This window comes from Miniopterus natalensis, chromosome 2 (assembly GCF_054644295.1).
Source record: "Miniopterus natalensis isolate mMinNat1 chromosome 2, mMinNat1.hap1, whole genome shotgun sequence".
Classification (NCBI taxonomy): Eukaryota; Metazoa; Chordata; class Mammalia; order Chiroptera; family Miniopteridae; genus Miniopterus; species Miniopterus natalensis.
In genome coordinates, this window is record NC_142082.1 from 132,935,267 (window position 1) to 132,954,075 (window position 18,809).

The window sequence follows — 18,809 nt, forward strand, 5'->3', positions numbered from 1 at the left end:
CCACACTTGCTTAGCTTTTAAAAAATGTAGATCTATTTCTCCTTTTTTAACATACGAAAGTCAATTTTACTTCTTTATATGAGTAACAAACAGAAAATGAAATTTTGATTGTTGTTTGTTTATTCATCTTTTTTGTTTGCTGCCCAGCTTTTACTTTTAAAGGTGGTTTTTTTTTAGTTTTTGTCAATTGCAGTATACATTCAGTATTTTTTTAAACATTTAAAAAAATATATGTCTTTATTGATTTCAGAGAGGAAGGGAGAGGGGGAGAGAGAGAGAGAGAAACATCAATGATGAGAGTCATTGATTGGCTGCCTCCTGCACGCCCCCTGCCCCCCCTCCCGCTGGAGATTGAGCCCGCAACCCCAGGCATGTGCCCTGACCAGGAATCAATCGTACGGCACCCTCTCCTGGATCATAGGTTGATGCTAAACCGCTGATCCATGTTGGCCGGGCTTCAGTACTATTTTGTATTAGTTTCAGGTGTACGGCATAATCGTCACACAACCATATACTTTACAAAGTGTTCCCCCTGGTATTTCCAGTACCACCTGGCACCATACATGGTTATCACAGTATTACTGACTATATTCCCTATGCCACACTTTACTACCCTGTGACAGTTCTGTAACTAGCAATGTGCAGTTCTTAATCCCTTCACCCTTTTCACCTATTCCCCCAACCTGCCTCCCCTCTGGCAACCATCCGTCTGTTCTCGGTATGTGTGAGTCTGTTTCTGTTTTGTTTGTTCGTTTATATTGTTCTTTAGAGTCCACATATAAATGAAATCATATGGTACTTGTCTTTCTCTGACTGACTTATTTCATTAGCACAATGCCCTGTAGGTCCATCCATGTGGGTGGTAAGATTTTGTTCTTTTTTATGGCCAAGTAATATTCCATTGTGTATGTGTACCACAGCTTTTTTATCCACTTGGCTATTGGTGGATACTTGGGTGACTTCCGTAGCCTGGCTACTGTAAAATAACGCTGCAGTGAACATAGGGGTGCATATATTCTTTCTGATTAGTGTTTCAGGTTTCTTTGGATATATTCCCAGAAGTGGAATCTCTGGGTCAAACGGCAGCTCCATGTTTAATTTTTTGAGGACCCTCCATACTGCTTTCCACAGTGGCTGCACCCGTCTGCATCCCCACCAGCAGTGCACAGGGTTCCCTTTCCTCCACACCCTCGCCAGCACATGTTGTTTGCTGTCCAGCTTTTTATACAAAGTCCTTCTGGACCAAATGGCATTTGTGAAAGTTATTTTGAATGATACGCAGCGTGTCCATTTCTGTAGATACTCTGTGAACTTGAATTCCTCATTCCTACTTTTCACCCCCAGCGAGCTCTCAGTGCACTTGACTTTGGAACCACCCCTTGGGTTAGACAGAGAGACAGACAGTAGGAGGAATAGCCTCCCCCACCCCCCACCCCCATGCACATTTGTTGTAGGAGCAATGGTGACAGTGTTTTCTTTATCAGTAAGTCTTCCCCTAGGAAGACCCTGGGGCAGAGAAATTTCCTCCTGAGCCAGCTCTAGTTTCCCTGCAGAACTAATAACCTTGCCTCGTGGATGATGGACAATCGTGACAGTGACCATAATTCCCTTTCAGCTGTGGCAACCAGGACACTAATGAGCTATGTTTGAGGCTCGACTTTAATGTATCTAAACTACAGTAAGTCTATGGGCATTTCATTTTCTTTCTTTTTTTCATTATCTTGAGTTTTACATATTTATTTTTTACCATTTTATTGTATGTATTTATAAAAGCTTTCATTTCCTCAGAGGGTTAAAGCATGAGATAGATTCTTTTCTCAACTTTTATTCTAATAAGCGTTACAAATATTCAGAGATCTTGAAAGAATAATTCAGTGAGAATATCCAAATGCCTTTTACCTAGATTCACAATTTATCAACAATTTGCTAGTTTGCTTTATATCTTTATATACTGTTTTTCCTCTCAATCTTGAAAACGCCTTGTCCCTAAATATTTCAGTTTGACTCACCTAAGAAGAAGCACATTCTCCTACATAAGCACAAAATCCTTATCACCACCAAGAACTTTCCCATCAGTTCATGCGTATGTAGCATATGGTCCACACTGACATTTTCCCACTATCCCAGAAATATCCTTTATGGCTTTTTTTATTATTTGGTTGACTTTTTGACGAAACCAAACTAGTTGTCTACAGAATATCCTGTGTTTTGGTGTTTTTCTTGTGATGTTTAACCAGATTCTCCATCTCCTTTGTTTCCCATGAACTGAAATTTATGCCTAAAGGCTTGGTTGGATTGGGAAGAATACTTTGTCGGTGATGCTGTGTACTTCATATTTCATCACACCAACAGCCATATAATGTCAGGGTGTCCCGCTCATACATCTTTGGTCACTTGGTCCAGGTAGTGATGATCGCATCTTTCTCTTGCAAAGGTCTGTTTATCCCTGTAAAGTTAGCATGGCGTCTGTGAGGCGATACCTTGCACCATGTAAATACCCTTCTGCCAGTAATCTTTCACCTGTGGTTTTTAGAAATTGCCAGATAGTTTTCTAGTGATCGCTTGTTCTATGTACTTTATGGAATTTTTCTGTAAAGAAGTTTTTTGTTTAACTAGAAGTGAACTACAGTTCTTCCTTAAAAAGACAGGATCATCATTTAATTTCCCTTTAATTATCAATTTTCAGAATAAGTCTCTGGCATAATAGTCATTTCCAATGGTAGCCATTTAGTTTTTGGGTTTTTTTTCTTTTTTTAACTATCACTGTGGATTTAGAATATTTTTTTCTGTGTAAAAACCTGTTCCTTTCTGATGCTCAAATTATCTCAGAGTTAACCAGTTATAGCTCCTTATTATCTTTTTGTTGTTGTGGTTGTTATTAATCCTCACCTGAGGATATTTTTTTCATTGGTTCTTAGAGACAGACAGATAGACAGACATCGATGTGAGAGAGAGACACCAATTGGTTGCCCCTTGCCCCGACCAGGCCTGGGGATCGAACCTGAAACCCAGGTACATGCCAGGAATCGAACCCGAGACCCTCCCATGCATGGGCCAACGCTCCAACCACTGAGCCACACTGGCCAGGGCAGCTCCTTATTGTCTTTGAGTGCCTCTTTGCTTTCTAGCCCAGAAAACTGTCTCTGATTCATGTTGTATTTTACTGACTCATATCAAGAACCAGTCATTTCCCCACGAGGACCTGGTTTCTTTCAGTGGGAATGGTATTTAGAAACCAAGGTCTGGGTGCTTGGGGTGCTCACACCTCTGTGTATCATTGCTACCAGGCCTTAGGTGGACAGAGTTATGAAATAATGTGTTTCTGCAATTGAGTTCCTATTGGTATTTCCAACTCAAGTTTAATGTAAGGTTTTTCTTAACTTGAATTTAATTTATATGTATTGACTTACATTAAAAATCGTGGGTCTTAATAAATAACACTGGCGTTTCCTCTATGCTAATAATATACATAATGTAGTATCAAAATTTCAATAACAATATTTCTGCTCACAGAAAAACTGCTGAGCCAATTAAAAAAATTTTTTTTGAAGTTTTTTTCTCTATATTTCATGACTGTTTAAGTCACTTGCCATAAATAACCTGTATGATTTTATTGCCAATTTAATATACAGTTTGAGTTTGTTTTCAACTATATAGTGTGGGTTTTTTCATTTTTTATTTAATTTACAAAAGTAAGAATAAGTTTTAAAAAAAGATATACATACTTTGCCCTGGCTGGGTGGCTGAGTTGGTTGGAGCGTCGTCTTATACCAAAAGGTTGCGGATTTGATTCCCGGCCAGAGCACATACCTAGATTGATTCCCATCGGGGTGAGAACATGTTCTCTCTCACATCAATGTTTCTCTCTTTCTCTCCCTCTTTCTCTAAAATAAATAAAAAAACAACGTATCCTTGGGTGAGGCTTTAAAAAAAGACATACATACTTAGAAAAGCAGTTTCATTTCTTTCTTTACCCCATCCCTCTCACACATAGCCCCTGTAGGTATCTGTTTTTATTAGTTTCTAGTTTATTCTTTCAGTTTTTTATTTGCAAGTGTGTGAGTGTTTTTCTTAGACAAAAGACAGTTTAATATTACTTTCTTTCATTTACTATATCCTGGAGATTATGGTAATAATAGAGATTTAAAACAACAATAAGAAAAAAAAACTTACATTCATGAAATGTTCATTAAAATTTCTGCTTACCAAAAGTTAAATCTGAGTTTCAAAAGAATAATATGAAAATGCAGAACTGTTAATTATCAGTCAGTCGTTGACTACAAAAACACATACATTAAAATTTTTAAGTAATCTATACAGCTTTGGAGTTTGTAGCTGATTAAAAGTTGTCACTTATTGTTCAAGTTACTCTGTAAGTGGCTGCTTGTAATTTCTTAGAGCAGTTAATGGTGTTACCTGTGGTGTTAATTAGAGCTAAAGTCTGTTTATGGAGAGGTATGGATGCGATACTAAGTTTTTTCTTTGCCTATTCATAAAAACAAACAGTGAAATACTTCCTTGGAAACTAGTACATTCAGCCTCAGGCTTGGTGCATTTTATCACCTCACAACTTTTCTTTCTCTGGGAGGGAGAGTATTTTAGTGCTTTGGATTTTGTATTGTCCTTACCAACAACCTCTGACCTGCCAGATCTAGTAGACACTTGACCTTTTCGTAGCACCTGACACCTTCCCTTCTTAACTCCCCATCGCCTTGGCTGCTGCGATACCAGCAGACCTCAGTGTGCCTTCTGGACCTGTGAACTCTTGGCCTCCTTTCTCTGCAGTGCAGGGACGCTGTGGGGACAGACTTCGGAATTTGGCGGGGATCTGCCTCTGGCTTTACTGCTCAGTAGCTGTCTGAACCCAGGTTAGTCAGTCAACTTTCTGGATTCAGTTTTTTTAATGGGAATCTACCTCAATGTTGGGAGGCTCAAATGAGATGGTGTGCAATTATAAAGTATTGACAAGTGTTACATTGCTCATTTTTCTTAATAGTGAAACATACCTTGTAGTTTATAATTTGGAATATAGATAGTGTGTAATTACCTTTGTTATGAGAATAATTGCCCAGAAGATTTACTTCCAGGTTCGATTTGCTCAGTATTGCAGCCACTCCCACCATTGGGTAGACTTTCCCTCCCCCACCTCCTCTTACCATTTCTTTTTTACTGCCAACCATTTCCTAACATGAGTGCCATGTGTGGTAAAACCTCAAACACCACTCCTCAGACTCACTCTCCCGCAGCTTGTGCTCCATGGAGCCCTGCCCAGACTCTTATTCTCAACTCTCTTGCCAGGGGTGTCCACGGCCCCAGCCACGTTCCAGCCGCACTCACAGCGACCCACCTCAAGGTCACGTTCCTGCCACCATAACTCCGTGCCTCTCTGGGATCCCCTTTTTTTATCTCGAGAAGCCTCTTGAGCTTCCAGTTCTAGCAGTGTTAACCAGCACCAGTGGCTTGTAAACTGATCCCACATACTATGCTTTAGCTCAGGGTGCCTCATTCCCTCACTGAAGGGACGTCTGGTCCCTGGCCTGATCCGTCTAGGTGAGCGCTGCTCAGTGTCACTAGAAAGCCAAAAGGGATCACCACCACTTGAGAGCCTTTTTCAGGGCCTACCTTAAATCGACTGTATCAGCGTCTCTGGGAGTGGGACCTGGAAATCCATGTTCTATCAAGTTCTGTATGAGACTTGTAGGCACACAACAGTTGAAAACCATTGCAAACAACAGAGGCTGCAATGCTAAATGTACTTTTCCACAGAAACAGTGTCATAAATTGCGTGTTTAGTTACTCTGTGTTGTACTTCATTTGTTTATGGTTCAGTAAAATTTCCAGTTAAGCCTGTAAGTGGATCTAATGGGTCTGGTCAAAATGTACATTACGTTAATCAGTCATCTTATTTACAGACTTTTTGGACTTTAGCCCTTTTAGGAATGCATTAGTAAGTTAGAAAGTGTTTTGAAAATGTAGGATGAAAGAAATTTACACACTTTTTATTATTTACTGATTAATTCATACTTTGGGCCAGTGTAGAAAGGATATGTTGCAACGAGCATACAAAAATATGTGCAATTCAGAAATGTAATGACATGTAGATTAGGCTCATGGCTCTTCTTAGAAAGAAAAATTCTTCCTCCTGATTTCCTCGGTCATTGTCCTGGTCTTGGCTCCACTATTAAAATTCATTCTTAGCCATTTAGAGCCTGTTTCTGACTACAGCTGGGGTCTGGAACAGTGGGATTCATTTTATTCTCCAGATTGAAATGCAGTCAGGAAGGTGCACAGCTCGTTTCAAGTCTGTGGCGTTTCCAGCAATTTCTGAGACTTACGCAGCCCTCTGTATCCCAGGAGTAGTGGTTAGTTGTCCTCAGTTGCTAAATTTCTAATTACTAACGTCCCACTGTGTCCTGACGGTGAGCTTCAGAAATAGTTCTCTACATCAGTTTAACATATATTCACAGAATATAGCTTTTAGAAAAATCCTCCCAGCAAACATTGATTAGCTCAATTGATAACAAGTCAGAGATATTCATTGGACTAAATGTGCCTGACTAGTGGCTCTCAGAAGTGTATCTCAGGGACTCTTTCTGGTCATAACTGTCAACATTTTGCTACCTTTTTTTTTTTTTTTAAAGTGTCTCTTTTATGCTTAGGAGAGTTATCTAGAGATTCTTGAGCCTGTGAGAGAATTTTAACCCCAAGTTACTAGTTCTCCCCTGAGGTCAGCCTTTCATTCAGTAGATGTTTGCCTGCCTGCTGTATGTCAGGCACTGCACCAGTCTCTGAGCGTACAGAATCAAGTGAGATTCTGCCCCTGCCTTGCAGATACTTACTTATTACTATAATAACAGTGCAGTTGAGTGTGTAGTATGAGAGTTGGGTGTTGTTAGACAGAACCAGCAATTGACAGTTACCCAAGGGAATATATTATAGGATATCGGGGTTACCCAGATAGTCCAAGGATAATTGGGCCTTCGGAAGGAGTTGGAACTAGGGTAGGGCCTCAGACTCTACTGAGATTTTCTTTATTTCTAGTCTGTACTCTTCTCTTATGTAATCTGCTTCCTTTCTTTTTTGCCTCTGTGTCTCTCTCCCCTACCTTTTCCTCTCTCATTTTCCATGGAATGGCCCTCATTGGCTCAACTAGGGTCCGGTGGCCATCTCTGGACAAATCAGCTATGGCCAGGAAACAACTTGTATGAGTGGGGGGTAAAAGCAGTGTCTACAAGAAAGGAGGTCTGAGCAGATAAAACATGTCTCTGCCTGGTCTTTGTTAAACAGTTCACATTCATTTATTCTCTTAATCTACAAAGTAGCCCAAGTTTATAGCTAAAGGAACTGGGTTTTAGAAATTAACTTACCCAAGTCACATAACTAGTTAAAGGGGTAGGGCTAGGAAACCAGTCCATGTTTCTGGAAATCGTCCTCACTGTAACCACTAATGACCTAATGGTTACATTGCAATGTTTAAAAACTACAATAAAGCAACCTTAAGACAATGTGGTGCTTACACTGAGCATTCAAGGACCGGGAGCAGGGGGTGGAGGTGGGGACGTTTGTCAGGCAAGAGGAAGTTAGATCCTTCCAGGCAGAGGGAAAGGCCTGAGTGAGGGAACCGTGGTGTATAGCGACACTGCCTTCCATAAACCACAGGGTGTGAGGAGGGCACATGGGGAGGCTGAGGGTGTGGAGAGGGGCCAGATCTCGAAGACCCTTCTGTGGCAATCTAAGGAGTTTACATTTTATTCTGAAACCACAGGAGTCTGTTTGAAGGAATTTGAGCGTAGGAGAGGCATGGCCATAGTTGTGGTTGGGAAAGGTCAGTCTGGCCTCACTGTACAGACTTTATGGGGGTGGGCAACTAGGTAGGAGGTTTATGCAATGGTGCTTGGAGGAGGTGATGAAGGTCTGAATAAGGCAGGGGAAATGGGGGATTTTAGTCAGAGTTATGAAGTGAAACCTGCTGACGGAGAGACTAGATGTGGGTGAGAGTAGGAGGCTAGGAGGACAGGGATGTTCCTTGGAATTCTTGGTCAACTAAGGCGGAACACCAGAAGGAGGACCATATCTGGGACAGGTAGATGGCAGGAGGAAGGGAACATGAGTATAAGTTAGGGCAGCTTGAATTTGTGCAATATGCAAATACAGCCATTCTGAAGGCAATCAGAGAGGCAGGCCAGACACCCTGAGACCTGTGCTGGAGATGTGGGCATAGTGCTTAGATTTTAAACGCAGCCTTGGGAAAAGAGAAGAGCTCCCAGGGACTCCCAGGGAAAGGGGCATAGGAAAAAATCTAGCCAGATCGGGAGCCCCAGGGAACAGCAGCATTTGAGGCTCACTTGCAGCTCCCCACATTAAGGCCTGGTTGGGATAGGGAGTTTCAGTTAATCATATTTCCATTTCAATTTGCTGCGTGTCAAATATGATGTAGCAGGTGTCAGAGAATCACCTTAGCAAGACAAGTGCCGCTCTAAAGCCCCATTCCATGTAAATTAATTTAACTCTGAAAGAAGTTGAGGTTTTGCAGTCATCGGAGGTGGGGGTGGGGACAGTTACGGACTCAATCGCTGGAAAAGAATCCTCAGATTCTTAAGCACAGAATCCGCAGAACCTTCCCGTTCAATGCAGAGGCCCTCAGAGGACCCATGAAAGGTGACAAACTAGCCTTTGGACATTTCCAGTAAAGAGAATTCCCACTTTCCGAGGTAATTCATTGCTTTGCTGCGTAGCTTTAAGCTGATTGTGTCAGAAATCGCCTGTCTGCTGCCTCTCGGTCCCGTTTGGGCCTCGGAATTAATTGCCCTCCTGCACAGCGGCGTTTCAGGGTTGAGAGCGCGCCATCCTGGCCCGCCAAGCCCTTGTTGCGGGGCTGGCACTGTACCAGAGGGCTGTTGTGGAGCGAGCACTTGGTTGAAGGGCAGAAGGCAGCGTTCGGGTGATGATTCCACCTCGAGATGCGCTGCTCCCTGACTTCATCAGCCGCTGCTCTGCTGCGCATGCTTGGGGCTCACTTTACGTCCTGCTCCCAAGTTCGTTAGTGCTTATTATTAAATATATTTTTTTCTTTGGAACATAGACTTATTTTCCTTGAAGCCAATTGATGGGATACCCCAATAAAAATATTTTATGCTTTAGAAAACAAGTAGGCAGGCTTAGAACTTACGCATTCTCCTAGTGTCCCCTGTGGGATGTTATGGAGGACATGAGTTCATTCATTCATTCATCCATTCGTTCATTCAGCTAGCATTTATTGAGTGCCTGCTCCCAGCTGTGTGATTTGAGGTTGTGGAAAGCGTGACCAAAATCAACAAACAGCATCATGGAGCATCTCTAACTAATTGAGATATATTGGAGGCCTACCTTGTTCTTTTTATATAAGGATAATATTGGGCATCCAGTTTAAAATAGTTTACATTCTTGTCATGCATTTGTCTCACTGTGCTATCTAGCTTTTTGAGGGTTGGAGAGATCAATTTGCCCAAAATAGAACCCAGATTGGCCTTTCTGGGGCCTCAGTTTAAGCTGGCATGTTCTTTCCCTTGTAAATTAGGCTTGAATTGTGAACTGAGATTTGACCTGCGCCTGGCACAAAGGTAAAAAAATGTCAGCTCAAGTGATCACCAGCTTTCAGAGGGCTACTTTTTATATTGTTCAGGCTTTAGTCTAGAAACAAAACAGACTTTCTCTACAAGTTAGTGTTAACGGGGCTGAAGATTTTCCAAAGCAGATTGTTTTCAGTTAAAATATAGTGTTTTATTTTTATTTTTAAAAAGACTGAATTAATGAGAGGAAAGTTATTATTGCCCTTAATGTGTACTTGCGGTAATATTGTGTTTGCCTCAGAAAAAGGGTTTCGGAGGCTGAAACCACATGACATGTCGCAAACCCTTCTCGCAATACCTGGGTTTTATCTATAGGCCATTGTGCAACTAATTACAAGAGCAAGGGGAAAGATGTGATTATATCTGGGGTTTTTTGAAGAAACTGCTGATTAAAATTTTATCTTATTTGATGTCTTTTGAAATTAGAGTACTTTTATTTTTTGGTTTCATTTTATTAGTTTCGGGCTTTTTATTTATTTATTATTTATTTATTTATTTTTAAAATATATCTTTATTGATTTCAGAGAGAGGAGGGGGGAGAGAGAGAGAGAGAAACATCAGGCTTTTTAAAGTTCACATTTTTAAATTACACACTCGAAATTGGCTTCCACTTTGTTGTTGTTTTTTTAAAAAGGCATTTCTCTTACATTTCTGATCGTACAGATACATCCAGTGAATAAAGAAAGGAAACCTTGCCTTTAGAAATGTAGCTTCAAGCATATTGCTCCCCGCCCTTAATTGCCAACAGAAGTTAACAGCTATATATAAGCAATATTGTTCTTAACCTACAAAATGTATTTTTCTGCTTTATTTAATGTAAAACTACCAAACTTAAAATCTTTTGGGGGAGGCCTTTATTGCCTCTTCACTTGGACCCTAGCCCTGTGGCCTCCTGTGGGAATCTCCCCAGCCTCTGTAAAAACCATTCGTATCACCCAAGTCCAACTTCTGTATTTAAGTGAGGAAGTCTGCGCTCTGCCAGAGGCTGGGGAGATTCCCACAGGAGGCCACAGGGAATAACTGAAAGAAAATGCCCAAAGGCAGCCTTTTGGTTCTTATCTTTACTGTGTTAACAGTTCATTTCTAAACAGCCAATATGAAGAAGAAAACATTGATATATGTGTGGACAGATCTCTGGGGCAACACCATATCATTCTTTTATTGTTAGTGTTTATTTTTTAATCTTCAGTTATTTAATGATATTGGTGAGGTGGATAGATGCTAATGATGGCTACCAAATACTAGCAGCAAAGTATATCCAAAGCTGATGTTACTAATAACACCGAGGTGCACGTTAAATTCAGCCTCGGCCTACATCTCTCTCCTTTGCTTCACTTATACATGATGTATAATCATATGAAATTTTCAGCTTTTTACTTACAAAAACAGTTTCAGAGAGTTCAGCCTAATAGTTCAGGGATCAGCACACATTGTCTGTAAAGGTATAGACGGGACAGCCCGGCGGGCGTGGCTCAGCGGTTGAGCATCAACCTATGAACCAGGAGATCTTGGTTCGACTCCCCATCAGGGCACATGCCTGGGTTTTGGGCTTGATCCCCAGTCGGGGGTGTGCAGGAGGCAGCCGATCAATGACTCTCATCATTGATGTTTCTGTCTTTCTCCCACTCCCTTCCTCTGTCTGAAATCAATAAAGATGTATTTTTAAAAAAAAGAGGTATAGATAGTACATAATATGGGCTTTGTGAAAAGACAGTCTCTGTCAAAACTACCAACTCTGCCATTGTAGCTGGAAAGCCACCATAGACAGTATGTGAGTGAATGTGGCTGTGTTCCAATAAAACTTTATGGACACTGAAATGTGAATTTCATATTATTTTCACATGTCATGAAATATTCTGTCGTCCCCCCCCCCCCACACACACAACTCAAAAGTGAAAGAACCATCCTTAGCTTGGGGGCCACTCAAAAACAAGCAGTGGCTTGGATTTGGCCCATGAGCCAGTTTGCCTACCTGGTTAGGTTGAAGTTGCCTTGGCAATGTCTGGTATCGTGGAACTTTCTGTTTACTGCCCTAAAACCAGCCTCCTGTCTCATCCCACAGAACTCCCCTCCACCTTCAAGACTGGTTTCATCTTCTCATCTCCCTTTATAATCAGTGTCCCTCGTCGGCTCGCTCTGCAAGTGGAAACCTGAGAGGCATCCTCTTTGCCCCCCCCCCCCCCATCCAGCAGGTTTTGCTGGGGCTTCTCAGTTCCTTCGCCTCCGCTGCACCCTCTCTGCCCCTCCTCCCAGAGCCATTGATTGGCTCACAGCCTCTTTGTCACCAGAACTATTGTAAGAGGCCCTAACGGGTCGCCTTGCTTTTGTCATTTTTCCTCTGTTAGGCCACTACTCTTATTTTCCTAAATAGTTTTGATCACACCAGTCCTTGGTTTAAGCATTCTTGGATTCTCCCCATTGGTCATGGGCTCAACAAGACAAAGTCCCCCTAGAAATTCCTGGTCTGGTTCTGATGTAGATCCCTGACCAAGTCTACACTTAGGTCACATCCAGCCCCTCTTTATAAAGTCCACATCGCCCTCTTTTTATAGGGCATTCCTCTGCTTAGAGACCCTTCCCTTGTCTTTTCTCTGACTATTGATTTCCTCCCTTACTCCATACGACTGAGCGCAATGCCACCTCATCTGTGACACTTGTCCTGACTCTACTTTGGCAGAGTGGTCTCCTCCTGTGCTTTCTCAGATCCCTTGTGACGCCTCGAGAATGGCATCAACCTGAGCAAATTGTAGTTATTTGTAACTTCTCCCTACGTATCGATGACTATGGGCTCCTTGAAAGCAGGAAGCTTGTCCTAGTCATGGTTTATCCCTATTTGGTTACACAATAAATATTTTAAAGTAATTATTTCACTCAGCATGATGAATATATACTGTCACAAAGTCACAGAGATCTGATTGCAGGGTTGCAGAATCAATTGCCTTTGGGGCCAGGCTGGCTACTTAAATGGCAGAGTGGACAGAGTGAGGTCTGGGGTGAGCTGGCGAAGACATGTCCCATCTCGGGGCTGTGTCCCCTCAGGTCCAGCTGGGTGTTGTCACACACGAGTTTGACAGGTGTGTAGCCTGATGCATTAATTTTCAAGAGAAATGGGGAAAATTAAGATTTTTCTAATGTAAATATCCCAATTTTTAAATTTTGACAATTCACCTTTTAAAGAAACACTTCGTGGGCAAAAATTTAAAAATAGCAACCTGTCTGTGGGCTGAATGTGGACCTGAGACCCCGGTTTGCCATCCCCGATCGGTCACATCTCTCCATCAGCCATAGACAGGGCTTGGGAACCGGCGGGTGTAGCTGCGGGCATGTGGTCTTTTCCCGGCCTGTGCTTATCCTGCCTTCTCGGCCATGCCCTCTCCTCCACGTGTTGGCACTTAGTCACCTTCCAAAATGTGAAAGCCAAACACCAGGAAATTCCATTTCATATGTTCCTCCCTCCTCCCAGGTAACAGCCAAGTGACTGTTAACTGAATGGGCTGGGAGGACCTCTGTGCCCCTTCCTCCCCCGAGGCGGCTGAAACTGTCAGGGAGAAGCTGTTACTCTTGATGGATGTCTGGCCACTTTTGCTGATGGCTGTTCTTGAAGGCTTAGGTTCCTAGTCAGAGCTGTGGTTTTCCAGGACAACCAAGAAAGAGAGGCTGTTAACTGCCGTGGAGCCAGGAATTAAGTCGTCCTTATTTTCCAGCCCATCGGGGGGTGTCAGTAACCACTTCAGAGAATCACAGGCAGCATTACCTAAGAGGTCACCTGGAATATAATTTTAATAATTGATAGCTGTAATTGGTCTTCGATAAAGGATTCATTTACCACTCCTGTCCCTACAGCCTTTTGCTGTCTGCTTCTCAGTTGTAGTCAGTCAGCACTCTCACCCCACCTGATGGCCTTTATAAAACGCTTTCTCTTTCCTACCTAGTGCAATTGCTGCCTGCTTACAAGTGTTAACACTTAGTGGAAACTTTTTAGACCAAACTGTTCAGGTTTTTATTCTCTTTAAAAACAGAGCAGTATAACAACAACAACAAAACCAAACCCAATTAAACCAAACAAAATTCTCTATTTGGGCTTTTTCTGTGGGTCTGGAACCAGAGCTCTGAATCCAGGAGCCTGGGGGCCCAGAGATGCATCAGCGGGCAGGTCTGGGTAGGAGTCTAGCTGTGGCATGTTCATAACTGTGTGAGTACTTTCCTGTGTGCAAATCACCATCACACATGTGGCTTGAGTGTTGCAATAACATTGAGAAGAGCTCTCAGGAACGGATGGCTGTGTTCAGGGTCCCTAGTTTTGGGAAGCATCATGCCAGGCCACTCAAGGGCCGTGTGTGCCTGGAGGTGGGCATGTGTCCTTGAGGCAGGCAGAGGGCCGCTGATAGAAAGAGGGGGGAGTGGGGAGATTCTCTTTAAACTAGCGTGGCTGGATAAAGCTCCCGGGCCCAACAGAACAGGTAGGTAGCTTTGTATTTAATATTTTATTATATAATAATATATATCGAGTGCTCACTATGTGCCAGGCACTGTTGAATACTTTCTGTGCTAGAGCAGTTACTTCCTGCAGCTCGTCTATGATTAGAAGTGGCTCACCATCTCCATTTTAGAGGGAGAGAGTACCTTGGGTGAGAACACGCAGCTAGGGCTAGTCATTCGCAGAGACCAAGTTTGGACGAGGTCTGTGCGAGCATTGTCCCTGTGTGTGCCTTCTGCACTCTGCCAAGTACCTCATGGTGGGGGAGGGGAGGGTGCTGGTGATGAGGGACCTGACGCCTATCGGGTGTTTATAGCACAGTACATGGCACATGGGAATCCTTCAAAAAATGTCAACTGTGACTGTACACTGTTGATTGTCTTTTGTGTATCCCTTTGAAAAGCGGTTCCACTGTGAGTTCTCTGGATCAGTGGCCTTTGTGACAGGGCTCCCTACTCAGGAGTACTTGAGAGTACTTATTGTCTCCGTATAGCATAGGGACCTGTTCTGTGAGTCGTTTTCAGACGAGTGTCTGTGTAGTCAACGTTCGGAGCAGATGCGGCAGATAACTTACGATTTAATCATTGCAATTAAAAGCAGGACTTTTCCGCTAAAGTTCAGGTGAAGCTGATTTTTTAAAAATTTGTGACTAGAGTATTTCACAAACAGAAAGAAGGAAAAGAGGTTTCCCAAATGTATAGCAGTAGCATAGAATGAATCACTTGCTCTTTTAAAATAGGTTCTGCTATTGCTATGATCTCGTGGTCATGGTCACATTCATTCTTGGTGTCCAGGTCAGAGCTTTAAGCTGTATCTGATATACACAGAAGACTTTTTTTACTTCCAAGTACTTAAAATTCTATGTTTACCTGGTTTTACAAGGAGGAAAAAATCTAGGTGCTTTGGTTCAATTGAATGTAGGTTGGTAGGCTAATAGGTTGGTAGGTTAATGCAGTTCAAAGTGAATTTAACATGTGTCTCTCTTCCAGGACAATTGTGTCATGATCTTCTAAGAGTTGGAAGACCTGGATGTTAACTTTCTGTATTGAAGAGACAGTAGCTACCCTTCCCCTTTGTCCTGTAACATTTCTCCCACCTGAATTTTAACCCTAACTACAAAATCACCCTACTCTTAATTTTAGATGACTGAAGTCCCCCCACCTCAACACACACACACACACCCCTACTTTAGCAATGCCAAGAAGTTAATTTATGAAATACTGCTCAGGTGAGGTTTCCTGAAGTAACTTGACCAAGCACTGCCTTCCACTGGCTGCAACTTATCTTTAAAAAGGGGAGACTAATGGTGGCTAACTCACAGAGCCAACAAGAGTGTTAAATGAGTTAATTATTAAATATAAAATGTTCCCGGCAGTTCCCGGCACATAGTTCTCAACAAACGTAAGATACTACCATGACTCCACATCTAGGAAGGAGCAGAATTGATTCCTGTCTGATTTCGTTCCTTCACTCAACAAGCACTTGCTGAGCACCTGCTGTGTTGCTGCATTCTGGGGAGACAGCCTGTGTTCTTCGCCACGATGCCTTGTTCCTTCCAGTTTAATGTCAAGGAAGCTGTTTTCCTGCTTTGTAGGAAATTGGAAAACTGTCCTCCAACATTTTGTTTTAAAGTCTTAAGATTAAACATCGTGGGCAGGTATTGTTTAGATAAAGAATGAACATCTAATAGTCATTCAGGTTGATCTCAGATAGTGCTGACTTTATGCCAGAGCACAGGACAGGAAGGGGCAGAGCTACTGATATAGCTGCTTACACTTAAAGACATTATCAACCCTATTAACAGCATGATGCTCCTTAACTTGGGAAGCAAAGTTTTTCTCAATTTATATTTAACTAAACGTTTCATTTACATTTAGTAAACAAAGCACTTACCTTTGAACAAAATCAAACCCCTGGATGAAGCATGGGCTTTTCTATAAAGACAAGCAGATCTTTCTATAAAGACAAGTTGATAGAGGTCAAGCTTTTTAAAAATATATATATATATATCTTTATTGATTTCAGAGAGAGGAAGGGAGAGGGAGAGAGAGATAGAAACATTAATGATGAGAGAGTTGTCATTGATCGGCTGCCTCCTGCAAACCCCTGACTAGGGATCAAGCCCACAACCCGGGCATGTGCCCTGACTGGAATTGAACCGCGATCTCCTGGATCCTAGGTCAATACTCAACCACTGAGCCATGCCTGGCCAGGTGAGGTCATGATTTTTAGAGCAAAGTAAATTGAGAAGAATCAGGACTTTCTCCTACAACTGTATGGAGTAAGGAATTTGAAATAACATAAAATATGGGATGAGAATTGTATTTTTTTAAAAGGCAGTGGCTTTAAATTAATATGACCTTATCATCTGACTAATAATCAGGTATCTGTCCAAACAGATTTACAGGGTTGGGGCTGTTGCCTCGCCGCTGGGTTGCCATTTCTGACTTGGTGATATTTCATTAGTGTCATCCACAGTCTGTATTCGACATGAAATGACCAAGTAAGGCCACCCGGGATCGCTCTTTCAGAGTTCTCTGGCTCTGATGAGTCATCGCAGCACAGCCCTCCGACCCAGGGGCTGGTAAGAGCAGACACACAGTAGGAAAACAAAGCCACCCAGAGCTGAAGCAGAGATCGCCCGGAGCTCAGGCGTGTGCTCACAGCTCTGCTGCATTCCCCTGTGTGACCATGTGCAAGTCACAGCCTTCCGGGGACCCGGGCTTCTCTTGCATAAAATAAAGTTTCTAGGGTCTCTTGCTGAAGTTCAGTCAGCTTTGGAGTTTGATATCCTCCAAGAGATAAGAGATGAGCCCTTTCAGGGACAGTGCTTCGTGATTAATGTAATTATAGCAGCTTTGTCGGCTGTTGGAAACAGCAGTGGCAGATGAGTCAGCCTGGCACATAGCTCTTGGAGATCAGTGATGCTTTTATTGTTTAAAAAAAAAAAAAAGAACTGACTACAGCACAAGTTTAGGTGCCAGCGGTTAGGGTGATGCCAAATTTCAGAGATAGCAGCGAGGCTCTTGTGCCGAGGACGGCATTGGAGGGCCCTGTGGTCACAAGCTGGTTTTCCCGGCTGCACCTCCACTTCAGCTGTCCCTAGGGAAGACGCTCACGTGGGAGACCATGGGGTGTGACATCCCCACCCAGTAAACAGGCCACACCGCACATGTTGCGTGGGACATCCCTAGCAGTGACTGAGAAGAGGCAGGTGGTATTTTTGAACGCCTTCCTTCTGCCTGGTTTTGTTCTCCAAGGATGGACATAAAAGGGACACTCCAGTCAAATGCATGCTCTCTTATGAGCTCCAGCTGCAAACCCCTGGATGAAGCATGGGCTTTTCTATAATGACAGGCAGATCTGACTACCCATCCCTCCTCCCTTGTCCTTCCTCTAGGCCCTGTCTCAGACTCCTCCAATGGCCATAGATGCAGGGAGGAAATTCCCCTTTCTCTCAGGGCTGGGCCTCAGCCTGCCTGTCTGCTGATCGATCTTGTGCTTTCCCACACGTCCAGCTTGGCTGATACAGCCGATGTGAGTCCCATGTGCAATAGGAAGGGTTGGGTTGGGGGTCAAGATAGATGGGGCTTATTCTGAATCCCAGCTGTGCCACTTCCTGGCTGTGGGACCTGGGCTGAGTTATTTAGCGCAGGTCATAAGTGTGGTCATATTAATAGTCATGATGCAGGTAGCTCCACTGTGTCTTCAAGAACTACATTTTTTTCTTAAACCATATAAAAATGCCTCCTCCTTAGAGGGAGTGAAGGTGGGGGCAGAAACTAGATGGGCAGGGATCTCCCCCTTTCACATGCTCCCAGGGCAAAGATTTTCAAACTCTGGAAGCAATAATCTACTTTTTTAAAAAGTTAAATGAAACTGTAATATATTAAGTGAGTAAACGGCTTTTGTTTCTAAAAATATGGTTAAGTTGAAATTTATAATTAAGCTAATAAGAATGATGAAGCAGTTTTGATGAATATAGAAATCTGAAATAGGGGAGGTGACAGATGACTGATAAGGTCTTTCCCCTGGAACATATAGGTAAATACAGTTGTGCCTCAGTATCCACGGGGCATTGGTTCCAGGACCCCAGCAAATACTAAATCTGCAGGTGCTCCGGTCCCTTATTACATAAAATGGTACAGAACAAGGCACACAGTTGTCCCTCCACGTCCAGACGCCCAACCACATATTGAAGATACTGTTTTCAATCCAAGGTTGGTTGAATCCAAAAGGTCACAAAACTCATGGATACAGGGATGGAGCCTGTATTTGCAAAACAGTTCTTTCCTTTCCTTTCAGTCAGGTGCTGCTGGCCAGCTAAAGAGGAAAGATAGCAGGCTTAGTATGCCAAGGATGCCCAGCTTATATAAACTGGCACATTTCTGTTCACATGTAACAGATGGGAATGAACTTTTACATTATTGCATTTTTTTTCCAAAATGCTTATACATTTAAAAAAGAAAAGAAATTTAAAGTAAATGTTAAAATGTATGAAACACTTCCGTGGAATCCCAAGGTTTGGCAGAAGAGTGCTTGAACCCTAACCCCTGAGGTCTTTGGGGCACTCAGTTCTCCATTTACTCTGTTTCCTGTTTGGTTATAGTGTGTATGTGTCGGCTTATGGAGATCTATACAGTTTTCAGAACTAAAGACCATTTTATATAAAATAGGGTGGAATTTGAATGAGATCTGCAGTCTGGCTGGCAACATTGTATCAG

General features: G+C 42.7%; 1 protein-coding gene across 1 annotated transcript in view; it reads left to right on the forward strand.

Moving 5' to 3' along the window:
* The window catches only part of PPM1H (protein phosphatase, Mg2+/Mn2+ dependent 1H), a 234,592-nt gene that overhangs the window by 72,748 nt on the left and 143,035 nt on the right, over window positions 1–18,809 (forward strand). The gene's annotated exons all lie outside the window — the stretch shown is intronic.